We start from the raw sequence: 13,469 nt of genomic DNA on the forward strand, positions 1-13,469 counted from the left end.
TCTGAGAGATGGAGAAGGCAATGGGTTACAAACTGTGGGTCCGAAACTTTTTTGACCTGCGGTTCCCCATGGCCACGGCCAGTGGCATAGCCAGAGTGGGTGCAAAGTACTAAGTTTTGAAGGGAGCCTCACTGCAGCATGCAAGTGGCTCCTCCCCCTAGGGGCCATTCCAGGGAGGAGAGTAAAACAACATTACTGGAGCTGGTGCCTTACACCATTACTGGAAAAATATGGAGAGGCCGTCAATGGGCGTGAGATGTTGGAGGTGACACAGGGAAACCAAGGAGGTTGGATTCAATGGGGGCAGTAGAGACAGGAGGTCACACGACCTGGACTATCCTCCTCCCAGGAACAGAACAGGCAGAGACTTGGCCAGAGTTCCCCAGGAGCTGAGCCTGTGGCCCGGAAAGGCAGCATCCTGGAGTCCCTTATGTGCGTAAAAGTTCTGGGTGAAATGGCTCGTCATGCCAGACTGTCAACCACATAGATTGCAAAATACAGCATGTGCTTGTGTGACCTGGCAGGAACATTGATACGGGCATGACACAGGCATTAATGAAAAAGGAATAATAAGAAGATCCGCAACAGAAGCTCCTGCCCTCTCCTTCTTTGTTGCAAGATGGAGACACTGGCAAAGTGCTGGGAGAACTCAGTTATCACCTGGGCTGCCATTTCAGCAGCACAGCTATCAAGAGGACATGTATACTGGCATTTATAAGGACATGACCTAAACACCCACCTCCATCACAGATAGTGCTGAACATATGCTGAGAAACATCCAGTTTCTTTTCCCTTAATTTCTGCTTTCAGGCTGAAAATTAAAAGGGGCAGAGGGTGTTGTGGAGACATTATTTGTGAGCTGAGACTATTTTCACCTTCCAGGGTCCTGTGTCCTTGGAGGAATTGGCTGTATGTATCACAGAAAAGAAGCAGGCTGTGCTGCATCCAGGCTAGAAGGCTCCGCGCAGCAAAATCAGGGTGGATGATGATGGGATTGGGTCCTCCTTGGGTAAGGTTACCCTTTCCCCAGATGCGTAGCCAACAAGGACTAACCCACAAGCAGAGCAACTTTTTCTTGGAGAGAAAAAGGGTGAAGGAAGAACTGGGGACTCCAGTTTCCTATCAGGAGTCAAGGCTGTGCAAAGCCAGGAGCAGCAAGGCCTGGAACGTGGTTGTGGCATCCAGAGGACCTACAACAAGCAAGCCCAAGAGACAAAGGAGGGTGGCTGGAGAAGCAATCGGAAAAGACCAGAGCCCTTTCTGGATGAACCACCACAGGAATTCTGCAGTCCAAGGAAGACACTCCCACCTGCTCCCCCAAAATGGGTCATGTCAGCTGTCCTACAGCAGAGTCTCCGGACTCTGTAGCAGATTTCTGCACAGTTGAGAATGGCTCCACACAGGATGGAAGAACCCAGAATGCTCTGAAGAGGGCAGGCTCAAGCCCCAATGCTGCCCCCATCATCCTATGCGATGCAACCGCACTGCCAGAGGCTAAGAGCATACTGTGGTTGGGGGGAAGGGATGACACCAGAGAGCCTGGGAGTTAAGGAAAACCTATTCAGCTAGCTTAAATGCAAGCAAAAGCATTGGCCAGAGAAACAGAGATAGGGTCCAGCATACTTGAAAACTCCCAAGATCCTCTGCTTCCTGCTGTCACATAAAAATACTTTTTTTGTTTGTCTAAATCAGGGGTGTCTAAAGTTTTTCATCATCTCTCTGACACTGTGTTGGGGGCTGGGGAAAAAAAAGACTTAATTTACTTTTAAAATTTGAATAAATTTACATACATAAATGAATATATTAAAGATGAACTTTATATGAATGAATGAAGGATTTGTGATAGCTCACGGCCTATAAAAGGCCTTGCACAAAGCAAGGCTGGCCTTTCCTTTGCTGCCGCTATTGCATCACAGACATGAAACAGCAAGCAGTGGAGGGAACCCTCATCCCACAACTCACGTGAGAGGTCAAACAGTCGTCCTTACGCTGAGATCAGTTGCAACGGGCCAGAGCGGGCTCCAACAAATTTCTGGAGGGCCAGAGGCTCATTGGCGACTGGGGGCTCCCTGAGGGCCGCATTGAGAGGCCTTGAGAGTTGCAAGTGGCCCCAGGGCCGGGGTTTGGGCACCCCTGGTCTAAACGTAAGAAAAACCTGAAAGGCAGGAGCAGCAGTTTGCAAACAGCTTTATTGATGCTGAAAGCATCCAACGAGAGAGATCAACAGGGAAGAAGCCCATCCAAGCCGAGACCAGCTCCAACCCCTCCCCAAAAACCATCAACAATTTGTAACTTTAAACACCAGCAAAACACACAACACATCAGGACCTCCTTCTTCCTCTTAGTCACAAATAACTTTCCTCCCATGAACGAAACTGTTGAACTGTGCAGTACTTTGGATAGAGCTGGACTGCGGGGGTTTCACACTCACACTCATTTTAATAGTGAAGGGCTTAATAACAATAAAAACGAATAACTTCTAAACTTTCTTAACTTGGCTCTATCACAGCCTCCTGCCCACCCCTCCCTGCTCCGCCCCAGCTCCACCAACTTCAGCCCACAAACCACCCCTTCTGTCACTTGAACTGCTCCGGCTCAGCACACAGAAGCTGCTGGAGTGCGTGTGGGGCTTACAGCATTGTTGCAGTTCAATGGTTTCTCTCTGCTGTGAGCTTGTGAGAAGGGCTCACTACATCTCTTTCCACTATGAAGGTATTTCTATGGTTTTTCTCGTGTAGTGTCTGTGATGCAGTCAATTGTCCACTTTCAGTGAAACTCTTTCCACACTCAAAGCATTTATATGGCTTCTCCCCGTGTGGGATCTTTGCACAGTAAGGTGTGAGCTGTCACCGAAGACTTTTCCACAGTCCAGACATTTATATGGCTTCTCACCTGTGTGGGATCTTTAATGTACAGTCAGGTTTGAGCTCACAATGAAGCTCTTTCCACACTGCAAGCATTTATATGGCTTCTCCCCTGTGTGGGTTCTTTGATGCCTAGTCAGATCACCTAGTTAGATCATTGCCTCCCGTATCACCTTCTTACATTTCTCATAAACTGTGGCAAAAGAAATGTAAGAAGGTGATACGGAAGGCCAAGCGAGACTGAGGAACGGACGGCCAGCAACATTCCTGTTGGCAACCTTCAGTCTCGAAAGACTATGGTATCGTGCTCTGAATGGTGTTTCTGGAACAGTGTCTAGTGTGGCTGAAAAGGCCGATTCAGGAGTGACAATCTCTTCCACACTGGGAGCAAGTGCAGTCTGTCCCTGGTCTGTCTCCCTGGCTATGGGCCTTCCTTCTTTGCCTCTTTGCCTCAGTCTGTTGGCCAAGTGTCTCTTCAAACTGGGAAAGGCCATGCTGCACAGCCTGCCTCCTAGCGGGCCGCTCAGAGGCCAAGGTTTCCCACTTGTTGAGGTCTACTCCTAAGACCTTCAGATCCCTCTTGCAGATGTCCTTGTATCGCAGCTGTGGTCTACCTGTAGGGCGCTTTCCTTGCACGAGTTCTCCATAGAGGAGATCCTTTGGGATCCGGCCATCATCCATTCTCACGACATGACCGAGCCAACGCAGGCGTCTCTGTTTCAGCAGTGCATACATGCTAGGGATTCCAGCTCGTTCCAGGACTGTGTTGTTTGGAACTTTGTCCTGCCAGGTGATGCCGAGAATGCGCCAGAGGCAGCGCATGTGGAAAGCGTTCAGTTTCCTCTCCTGTTGTGAGCGAAGAGTCCATGACTTGCTGCAGTACAGAAGTGTACTCAGGAATAAAAGCTTCTTCAAATATGTTAGAAGCAGGAAACCCGCCAGAGAAGCAGTTGGCCCTCTGGATGGTGAGGGAGGGAAAGGGGAGATAAAAGGAGACTTAGAGATGGCAGAAAAATTAAATGAGTTCTTTGCATTTGTCTTCACGGCAGAAGAACTCGGACAGATACTGCTGCCCAATCGGCCCCTCCTGACCAAGGAATTAAGTCAGATAGAGGTTAAAAGAGAAGATGTTTCAGACCTCATTGATAAATTAAAGATCAATGTCACCGGGCCCTGATGGCATCCACCCAAGAGTTATTAAGGAATTGAAGAATGAAGTTGCTGATCTCTTGACTAAAATATGCAACTTCTCCCTCAAAACGGTCATGGTGCCAGAGGATTGGATAGCAAATGTCACGCCAACCTTTAAAAAGGGAAAGAGGGGGGACCTGGGAAACTATAGGCTGATCAGCCTAACATCCATACCGGGTAAGATGGTGGAATGCCTCATCAAAGATAGAATCTCAAAACACATGGATGAACAGGCCTTGCTGAAGGAGAATCAGCATGGCTTCTGTAAGGGTAAGTCTTGCCTCACGAACCTTATAGAATTCTTTGAAAAGGTCAACAGGCATGTAGATGCAGGAGAACCCATAGACATTATATATTTGGACTTTCAGCAGGCGTTTCACACGGTCCCTCACCAATGGCTACTAAAAAAGCTCCACAGTCAGGGAATTAGAGGTCAGGTCCTCTCATGGATTGAGAACTGGTTGAAGACCAGGAAACAGAGAGTGGGTGTCAATGGGCAATTTTCACAATGGAGAGAGGTGAAAAGTGGTGTGCCCCAAGGATCTGTCCTGGGTGCTCTTCAACCTCTTCATAAAAGACCTGGAGACAGGGATGAGCAGTGAGGTGGCTAAGTTTGCAGACGACACCAAACTTTTCCGAGTGGTGAAGACCAGAAGTGATTGTGAGGAGCTCCAGAAGGATCTCTCCAGACTGACAGAATGGGCAGCAAAATGGTAGATGCGCTTCGATGTAAGTAAGTATAAAGTCATGCACACTGGGCAAAAAATCAAAACTTCACATATAGGCTGATGGGTTCTGAGCTGTCTGTGACAGATCAGGAGAGAGATCTTGGGGTGGTGGTGGACAGGTCGATGAAAGTGTCGACCCAATGTGCGGCGGCAGTGAAGGACGCCAATTCTATGCTTGGGATCATTAGAAAAGGTATTGAGAACAAAACGGCTAATATTATAATGCCGTTGTACAAATCGATGGTAAAGCCACACCTGGATTATTGCGTCCAGTTCTGGTTGCTGCATCTCAAAAAAGACAGAGTGGAAATGGAAAAGGTGCAAAAGGGAGTGACTAAGATGATTACTGGGCTGCGGCATCTTCCTTACGAGGAAAGGCTACGGCGTTTGGGCCTCTTCAGCCTAGAAAAGTCAGTTTCCAGAGTCCAAAACAGTCCTCCTCCCAGCCTGAGTCCCCACTCGGTTTTCCATAGGGAGCAAGGCACCAAACTGAACAGGGCGAAATAGGTAGATCAGAACCAAGTCACTGCATTCAGATGCAACCCCCCCCCCATAATTCACCCAGCTGTAAATGGATAGCATTTCATAGAGGATGGAAAGAAATTAGACAGCAAGGGACAGCACTTCTAAAGGCATAAGTTTGGGAACTGAAAGAGCATACAATACACAACAAATTAAAGTAATAAAAGCTACCTCCTAACACTATCACTCACCAGTCTCACATTCATAAATCAGAGAACACCAGCCGACCCTGCAAAGCTCAGGGTGGCACAATCTGGAAGGGTCCAAGCTCAGATTCGCAGACCAGGGAAGAACCAAGACAAAGGAATTTACAACAAATGACTCTTAGAACAAACTTGGACTCAGCAGACCATCAGAATTCAGAACCAGCTGACCTTTCTAGAAGGCTACGTGATGTCTAACCTCTCGCTCATGGTGGGACACCCCTCCCGTCCTGAAAACCTACAGCTGGAGCGGGTTTGCAACCCAGGTGTCCTTGAAGCCAATTAGCCACTCTGCAGTGATGAGGGCCGGCCATTTCCCCCCCCCCCGTCTCCCATTCGGGTAAGCGTGAATGAGAAACTCTCTCGCGCTCCCAGCTGCACCTAGCCAACAACCAACATGGCTTCAGGCAGAGGCCTCCAACTGGGGACCCAGTTTCTCACCAAGACTCCAGGCTCTGGAAAGCTGGGAGCAGCGGGGATGGAAACGAGGCTCTGGCCATTGCTGGAACGCCTCTCCTGCAGCAAGCGGGTCAGCCCAGAAGAGATTTTCCAGCGCAAGAGACAAAGGAAGGGCTGCTGGAGGAGCCATCCAAGGCCTTCTGAAGGGTCCACCCCACGGAGGTCACTCTCCCCAGCTCAAAAACATGTGGTCTTGTCATGTCAGCACACAACGTATCTTGGCTATAATTTTATTGATAGTAGTTGTAGTTGGCAACCTTCAGTCTCCAAAGACTATGGTATCGCGCTCTGAAAGGTGGTTCTGGAACAGCGTCTAGTGTGGCTGAAAAGGCCGATTCAGGAGTGACAATCCCTTCCACACTGGGAGCAAGTGCAGTCTGTCCCTGGTCTGTCTCCCTGGCAATGGGCCTGCCTTCCTTTGCCTCTTAGCCTCAGACTGTTGGCAAAGTGTCTCTTCAAACTGGGAAAGGCCATGTTGCACAGCCTGCCTCCAAGCGGGCCGCTCAGAGGCCAGGGTTTCCCACTTGTTGAGGTCCACTCCTAAGGCCTTCAGATCCCTCTTGCAGATGTCCTTGTATCGCAGCTGTGGTCTACCTGTAGGGCGCTTTGCTTGCACGAGTTCTCCATAGAGGAGATCCTTTGGGATCCGGCCATCATTCATTCTCACATGACCGAGCCAACGCAGGCGTCTCTGTTTCAGTAGTGCATACATGCTAGGGATTCCAGCACGTTCCAGGACTGTGCTGTTTGGAACTTTGTCCTGCCAGGTGATGCCGAGAATACGTCGGAGGCAGCACATGTGGAAAGCATTCAGTTTCCTCTCCTGTTGTGAGTGAAGAGTCCATGACTCGCTGCAGTACAGAAGTGTACTCAGGACGCAAGCTCTGTAGACCTGGATCTTGGTATGTTCCGTCAGCTTCTTGTTGGACCAGACTCTCTTTGTGAGTCTGGAAAACGTGGTAGCTGCTTTACCGATGCGTTTGTTTAGCTTGGTATCGAGAGAAAGATTGTCGGAGATCGTTGAGCCAAGGTACACAAAGTCATGGACAACCTCCAGTTCATGTGCAGAGATTGTAATGCAGGGAGGTGAGTCCACATCCTGAACCATGACCTGTGTTTTCTTCAGGCTGATTGTCAGTCCAAAATCTTGGCAGGCCTTGCTAAAACGATCCATGAGCTGCTGGAGATCTTTGGCAGAGTGGGTAGTGACAGCTGCATCGTCGGCAAAGAGGAAGTCACGCAGACATTTCAGCTGGACTTTGGACTTTATTGATTATTGTACATCTAAAACACTATTTAACTGTTGAATGTTTTGAATGTTGAACACTTCTGTACTATAGTTGAATAGGGTTCTGCTTAACAACAACAATAAAGAGTAACTGCTCACAAATTGCCCCCTGCACAGCCCACCTGATTCCCTAGCCAGTTCCACCCCCTTCTGCCCTCAAAGCCTCCTTCCATCACCTGAACTGCATCATCTGGAAGCCACTGGAGGGCAGGCAAAGCCTCCAGCCCTGTGAGTCAAAGGCATTTTAAAGGGGTTTTTCTGGTGGGAATTTCTGTGTGAACAATAAGGGCTGTTTGCCTGACTCTCTTTCCAAACTACAGGCAATTAGAGAGCTTCTCCCCAGTTAGAGTCCTTTCATTCCTGATCGGGGTGAGCTCTCATTTTTAAGGCTTGTCCCCTGTGTGGAATCTTTGATGCTTAGTCAGGTCTGAGCTCTGCCTGAAGCTCTTTTCACACTCCAAGCATTTATATGGTTTCTCCCGTGTGGTATCTTTGATGCAGAGTCAGGTGTGAGCTCCGACTGAAGCTCTTTCCACACTCCAAGCATTTATATGGCTTCTCCCCTGTGTGGGAACTTTGATGCATAATCAGGTTTGACCTCTGACCAAAGCTCTTTCCACACTCCAGACATGTATATGGCTTCTCCCCTGTGTGGGATCTTTGATGCACAGTCAGGTGTGAGCTCTGACTGAAGCTCTTTCCACACTCCAAGCATTTATATGGCTTCTCCCCTGTGTGGTATCTTTGATGCAGAGTCAGGTGTGAGCTCCGACTGAAGCTCTTTCCACACTCAAAGCATTGATATGGCTTCTCCCCTGTGTGGGATTTTTGATGCCTAGTCAGGTGTGAGCTGACACTGAAGCTCTTTCCACACTCCAAGCATTGATATGGCTTCTCCCCTGTGTGTAATCTTTGATGCTTAGTCAGGTCTGAGCTCTGCCTGAAGCTCTTTCCACACTGCAAGCATTGATATGGCTTCTCTCCTGTGTGGGATCTTTGATGCTTAGTCAGGCTTGAGCTCTCACTGAAGGTCTTTCCACACTCCAAGCATTGATATGGCTTCTCCCCTGTGTGGGATTTTTGATGCCTAGTCAGGTGTGAGCTGACACTGAAGCACTTTCCACACTCCAAGCATTGATATGGCTTCTCCCCTGTGTGGAATCTTTGATGCTTTGTCAGGTCTGAGCTCCGACTGAAGCTCTTTCCACACTCCAAGCATTGATATGGCTTCTCCCCTGTGTGGGATCTTTGATGCACCTTCAGGTATGAACTGTTACTGAAGCTCTTTCCACACTCCAAGCATTGATATGGCTTCTCCCCTGTGTGGGATCTTTGATGCACAGTCAGGTGTGAGCTCCGACTGAAGCTCTTTCCACACTGCAAGCATTTATATGGCTTCTCTCCTGTGTGGGATCTTTGATGCGTAGTCAGGGATGAGTTCACATGGAAGCACTTTCCGCACATCAAGCATTTATATGGCTTCTCTCCTGTGTGAGTTCTGTGATGTACACTCAGGCTTGAGCTCTCACTGAAGGTCTTTTCACACTCCAAGCATTTATATGGCTTCTCCCCTGTGTGGGTTCTTTGATGCACAGTCAGATGTAACCTACCACCGAAACTCTTTCCACACTTCAGGCATTTATATGGTTTCTGCTCTATGTTGAGTGCTTGTCCGCTTCTGTGCCTCCCTGTTCTATCTTGTTGTCTGCACATCAGTTCCTCTGAATCAGGCATGTCAACTTCTGGTGACTCCCCACGTGGTTCCCGCTGATCCCGAATATGTTCTACGTTTCTTCCTGTAACAGAGAGAGAATTTTGATTAGCAGTACAGTAGATAGATGTCACTGTCATGTGGACTCTACATTCCTAGGTTCTTTTGGATCAGAGGAAGATGCTAGTCCATGGCTGTCATAAAAGAGCTTGATCTGTATACAACTTAATGGTATCAACTTACAGGAGCACCTCCAACCATACAGGGGCAACTCCAGGCAGAAGACATACCTTTCTAAACCGAACATTTATACAGGCATCTCCAGATTGATGTGTCTTCAGGTGGCTCAGGAGACCAGCAAGGCCCGGGAGCAGAGCAATGGCGAAATACAGGAGCTCTTATAGACTAGCCGCTGACTTCACCTGGTGTATCAGAGAATTGGTGCCAATTGGCAAGAAATAGACTACCTGACAGCAAAATGATCTCTGTCTGTCTCCAGCCTGGGTTCTAATCATTAAAATACCACCTATGAAGAAACCTGCAAGGACAGTGGCCAGGCTGATGCCACCAAGGTTTGTTCCCACCATTAGAGAGAGGAGCTCCCTGGCAGGTGCATCTAAGTGAATACACCTGGTGCTCGGGGCTTGGAAGTAGACACATTTTCTGGCCCTCTTCAGACAAGATGGGCAGGTGCAATGGCAGAGGGCATTTGTTGGAGTCCAACATCTCCTGGGATCTGCTCAGTGAGAAAGCAGATGGTTTCCAGGGGTGAGAGACACACAGAAGATGGCTGACAGGCTCAGCACATAGCTAGCGGTTGCTGGGCCTTGCACCAGCTGTTACAGTAAGGATGCCCAGGACTGCAGCCCTGCCCAGTGGCAGAGCCTCACTGAGCTGTTGTGGACAGTCAGTGCTCACACCTGGCTGCGCATCAAAGGTCCCACACAGGAGAGAAGCCATATCAATGCTTGGAGTGTGGAAAGAACTTCAGTAGGAGCTCCAGTCTGACGGTGCATCAAATATCCCACACAGAGGAGAAACCTTATAAACGTTTGAAGTGTGGAAAGAGCTTCAGTGTGAACTCCAGCCTGACTGTGCATGAAAGATCCCTCTCCCAGGAGAAGCCACACACAGCATAGACACTCGCCTATAAGTCGACTGCACATATAAGTCGAGCACAATTTTTGAGCAAAAAATCATGCAATTTTCTATGACCCTCTGGTAAGTCAGGGGTTAAACTTAGGGGGGTGTCCGACTATAGTTTTGTCCTGATTTTCAGGATCCGAAGACAGATCCTGAAAAATAGCCTACCAGTAATTGTTACCTAAGCACTGTAGGTCTCTAATTTATTAAAAACATAGTAAAAGATCATAAGATACATTTTTATTCTTTTTAAATTCTGGTCTTCACCACCTTTTTGTAAACGCTATCAGAGTAAGTGCACTGTAAACAACATACCAGTAGAACAGTGGTTCCCAACCTAGCAGTCATGTACTCGAAGGACTCTCAACAGGATGTTTAGAGGTACTTGAAAAAGAATGGAATAATGGCAGAAAAAGACAGGTCGTTCACCAGAATGTCTTGCAAGGACCAGCAAGGCAGGAAGGGAGGTAGCTAGTTGGCTGTGAAAGTCCCACCAATAACTAGTTTTGGTCATTAATTCATGTATGAACTAGTGATTGAAAACCAGCACAGTAAAAAAGCTGAAACATCATATGGAAAGTGATCAATCACCCAGAATTTCTCAGCACACTTCTGGTGCAAAACAGAGCAAAGGCAGAGTCTTCTGTTTTTCAGACAGATGAAAAGAGAAAACACTGTGAAATACATGAAGTTTGGGCTTTCATAGAGAGGAGATGAGGGCTTGTATTATTACAAACATTTTGCTAATAGGAAGGGTACAATTTATGGAAATGGGCTGCCAAGGGATATGCAAGTGAAAAAGGTTGGGAACCACTGCAGGAGATCCGTGAATCAAATCCACCTTTAAGGTGTCTGGTGTGTTAAGCCAGAAGCTCTACGTACAACATACAACCCATAAAACATAACTGGGAGTGTGCAATTCAATGCACAGCAGAGAGATGCAGCTGCATATACTTGCAAACCTTTTTACTCAGAAGTAGACCCTCTGCTTTCCATGGGTGTCATTCTTAAGTAAGGGTGCACTGAATTGTAGCCTGAATTGAATTTCTGATGGAAAGGAGGATCCCATCCTGGTGTTGAAAAAAAAGACTTCTGCCAAATGCATTTGCATAAAGGAACCAGGTTGCAGCAGCAAAAGGGAACGGAGGAGAATAAAAGGGTAACCTTGGCTGGAATGTCCCAGGAAAGTTACTATAGAACAGCCAGGCCAATTCTATGCTTGGGATCATTAGAAAAGGTACTGAGAACAAAACAGCTAATATTATAATGCCTTTGTACAAATCGATGGTAAGGCCACACCTGGAGTATTGTGTCCAGTTCTGGTCGCCACATCTCAAAAAGGGCATACTGGAAATGGAAAAGCTGCAAAAGAGAGCGACTAAGATGCTGAAAGGCTACGGCATTTGGGCCTCTTCAGCCTAGAAAAGAGACGGGGACATGATTGAGACATTTTATGCATGGGAAGGATAGAGTGGATAGAGAGATGCTCTTTACACTCTTACATAACACCAGGACCAGGGGACATCCACTAAAATTGAGTGTTAGGAGGGTTAGGACAGACAAAAGAAAATATTTCTTTACTCAGTGTGTGGTCGGTCTGTGGAACTCCTTGCCACAGAATGTGGTGATGGCATCTGGCCTGGATGCCTTTAAAAGGGGATTGGACAAATTTCTGGAGGAGAAATCCATTACGGGGTACAAGCCACGATGTGTATGCGCAACCTCCTGATTTTAGAAATGGGCTATGTCAGAAGGCCAGATGCAAGGGAAGGCACCAGGATGAGGTCTCTTGTTATCTGGTGTGCTCCCTGGGGCATTTGGTGGGCCACTGTGAGATACAGGAAGCTGGACTAGATGGGCCTATGGCCTGATCCACCGTTCTTATTAACCCTTTTCAGCTCACAGCACACTGTCAAGGCACTAAAATTGTCAAGGAACACTCCTAGTTTTTTTACTTACATTTAATTACTATATTACAATTAATTTTTAATTAATCTAATTAATACAATTAAATCATTACATGACAAAGGGCACAATCCTAAGCAGGTCTACTCAGAAGTAAGTCCTATTTTGTTCAACGGGGCTTACTCTTAGGAAAGTGTGGTTAGGATTGCAGCCAAAGACTGGGGGGGATGTGCCTGTGGGACTTACTTCTGAGTAGACATGCCTAGGATTGGGCTTTTGGTTGCACTCTTTTTTCTCAAATACAGGAGCAGGCAACTGGCACTTCTCTCTCCTCCTCTCCCCCACCCACCCCCTCCCACAGGGACATCCCCCCATCTCACAACTGCAGTCAGCACCTCTCCCACTGTCCCTCCCCTCACTGATCCACTCCTTCCAAAGGTCCAGAATCATTTGCCTCACATTCTCCCCCCCCCCCATTGCCTGCTCCTGTATTCCAGAAAAAAGCCCAGTCCTCCCATGGTCTTGTAGTCAATGGGGCTTCCTCCCAGGAAAGTGGGGTTGGAGAGGAACCTGAGAGCCCAGCCCAGGCATGTCTACTCAGAAGTAAGTTCCATTATAGTCAGTGGGGCTTACTCCCAGGAAATGTGGATAGGATTGTGGCCCAAGGCCCCTCCTCTGAAAGGCAAAGGTGAGGCAGGGAGGGTCGCTTTGGGGAGCTGCAGGCAACTGTGGCAAGGAAAAGGGACTTCAGCCAGCCCATTCTTAGGCTGGTGGCCTCAGCAGACTCCCTGGCTTCCTACCTGCTTGCCTGCCCCTGGCTCCCTCCTTCTCACTCCTCCCAGACCACTTGATACCCAATCCTAGGTGTGTCTACTCAGAAGTAAGCCCCATAATAGTCAACAGGGCTTACTCCCAGGTAAAGGAGGATCGGGTTGCAGCCTTCCTCTTGCTCACAGCAGGAGAGGAAGCCCTCTCCTGCTCAATGCTCAAAGCCCTCTCCAATGCTCAAAGCAGCTGCTCCTTCCCCCCTCCCCCCATGCCTCATGAGAGTCAAAGCAGCTTCTGCTTTGCTGGGGGCTGCTGCCTGCCTCATCTGGCCCCCCCCTCAAGTGAAAACCGCTGCTATAGAAACAAATGAGCCTGCTTTAGCAAGAACCAAAACCGTTCAGAGTTGAAAGGCTCTGCCCTCTGACTGACCCATAGATAAGTCTAAGTGAGAATTGGAGCTGGATTACTTGGCAAAAATTTCAGTACTATACACTCTCATGGCAGGTGATTTAGACATAGACACTGGAAAGAGGAGGGAGAAATATCTGGAAGTTCAAAGATGATCAGGAGTAAGTCAAACATTGTAAAATATCATACAAACCACAGTGGAAAACCGACTGTGCATCAAAGATCATCAGGAGTAATTACCTCAAAATTGACAACATATAAAACTCACACAGGAGAGAA

At 48.0% G+C, this 13,469-nt stretch overlaps 1 pseudogene; it reads right to left on the minus strand.

Annotated features, from left to right (window-relative positions):
• LOC136640328 (zinc finger protein 208-like) overlaps window positions 1-13,469 on the minus strand; it is a 211,533-nt pseudogene that overhangs the window by 90,724 nt on the left and 107,340 nt on the right.

The sequence above is a fragment of the Tiliqua scincoides genome, chromosome 2 (genome assembly GCF_035046505.1).
Source record: "Tiliqua scincoides isolate rTilSci1 chromosome 2, rTilSci1.hap2, whole genome shotgun sequence".
NCBI classification, from domain to species: Eukaryota; Metazoa; Chordata; class Lepidosauria; order Squamata; family Scincidae; genus Tiliqua; species Tiliqua scincoides.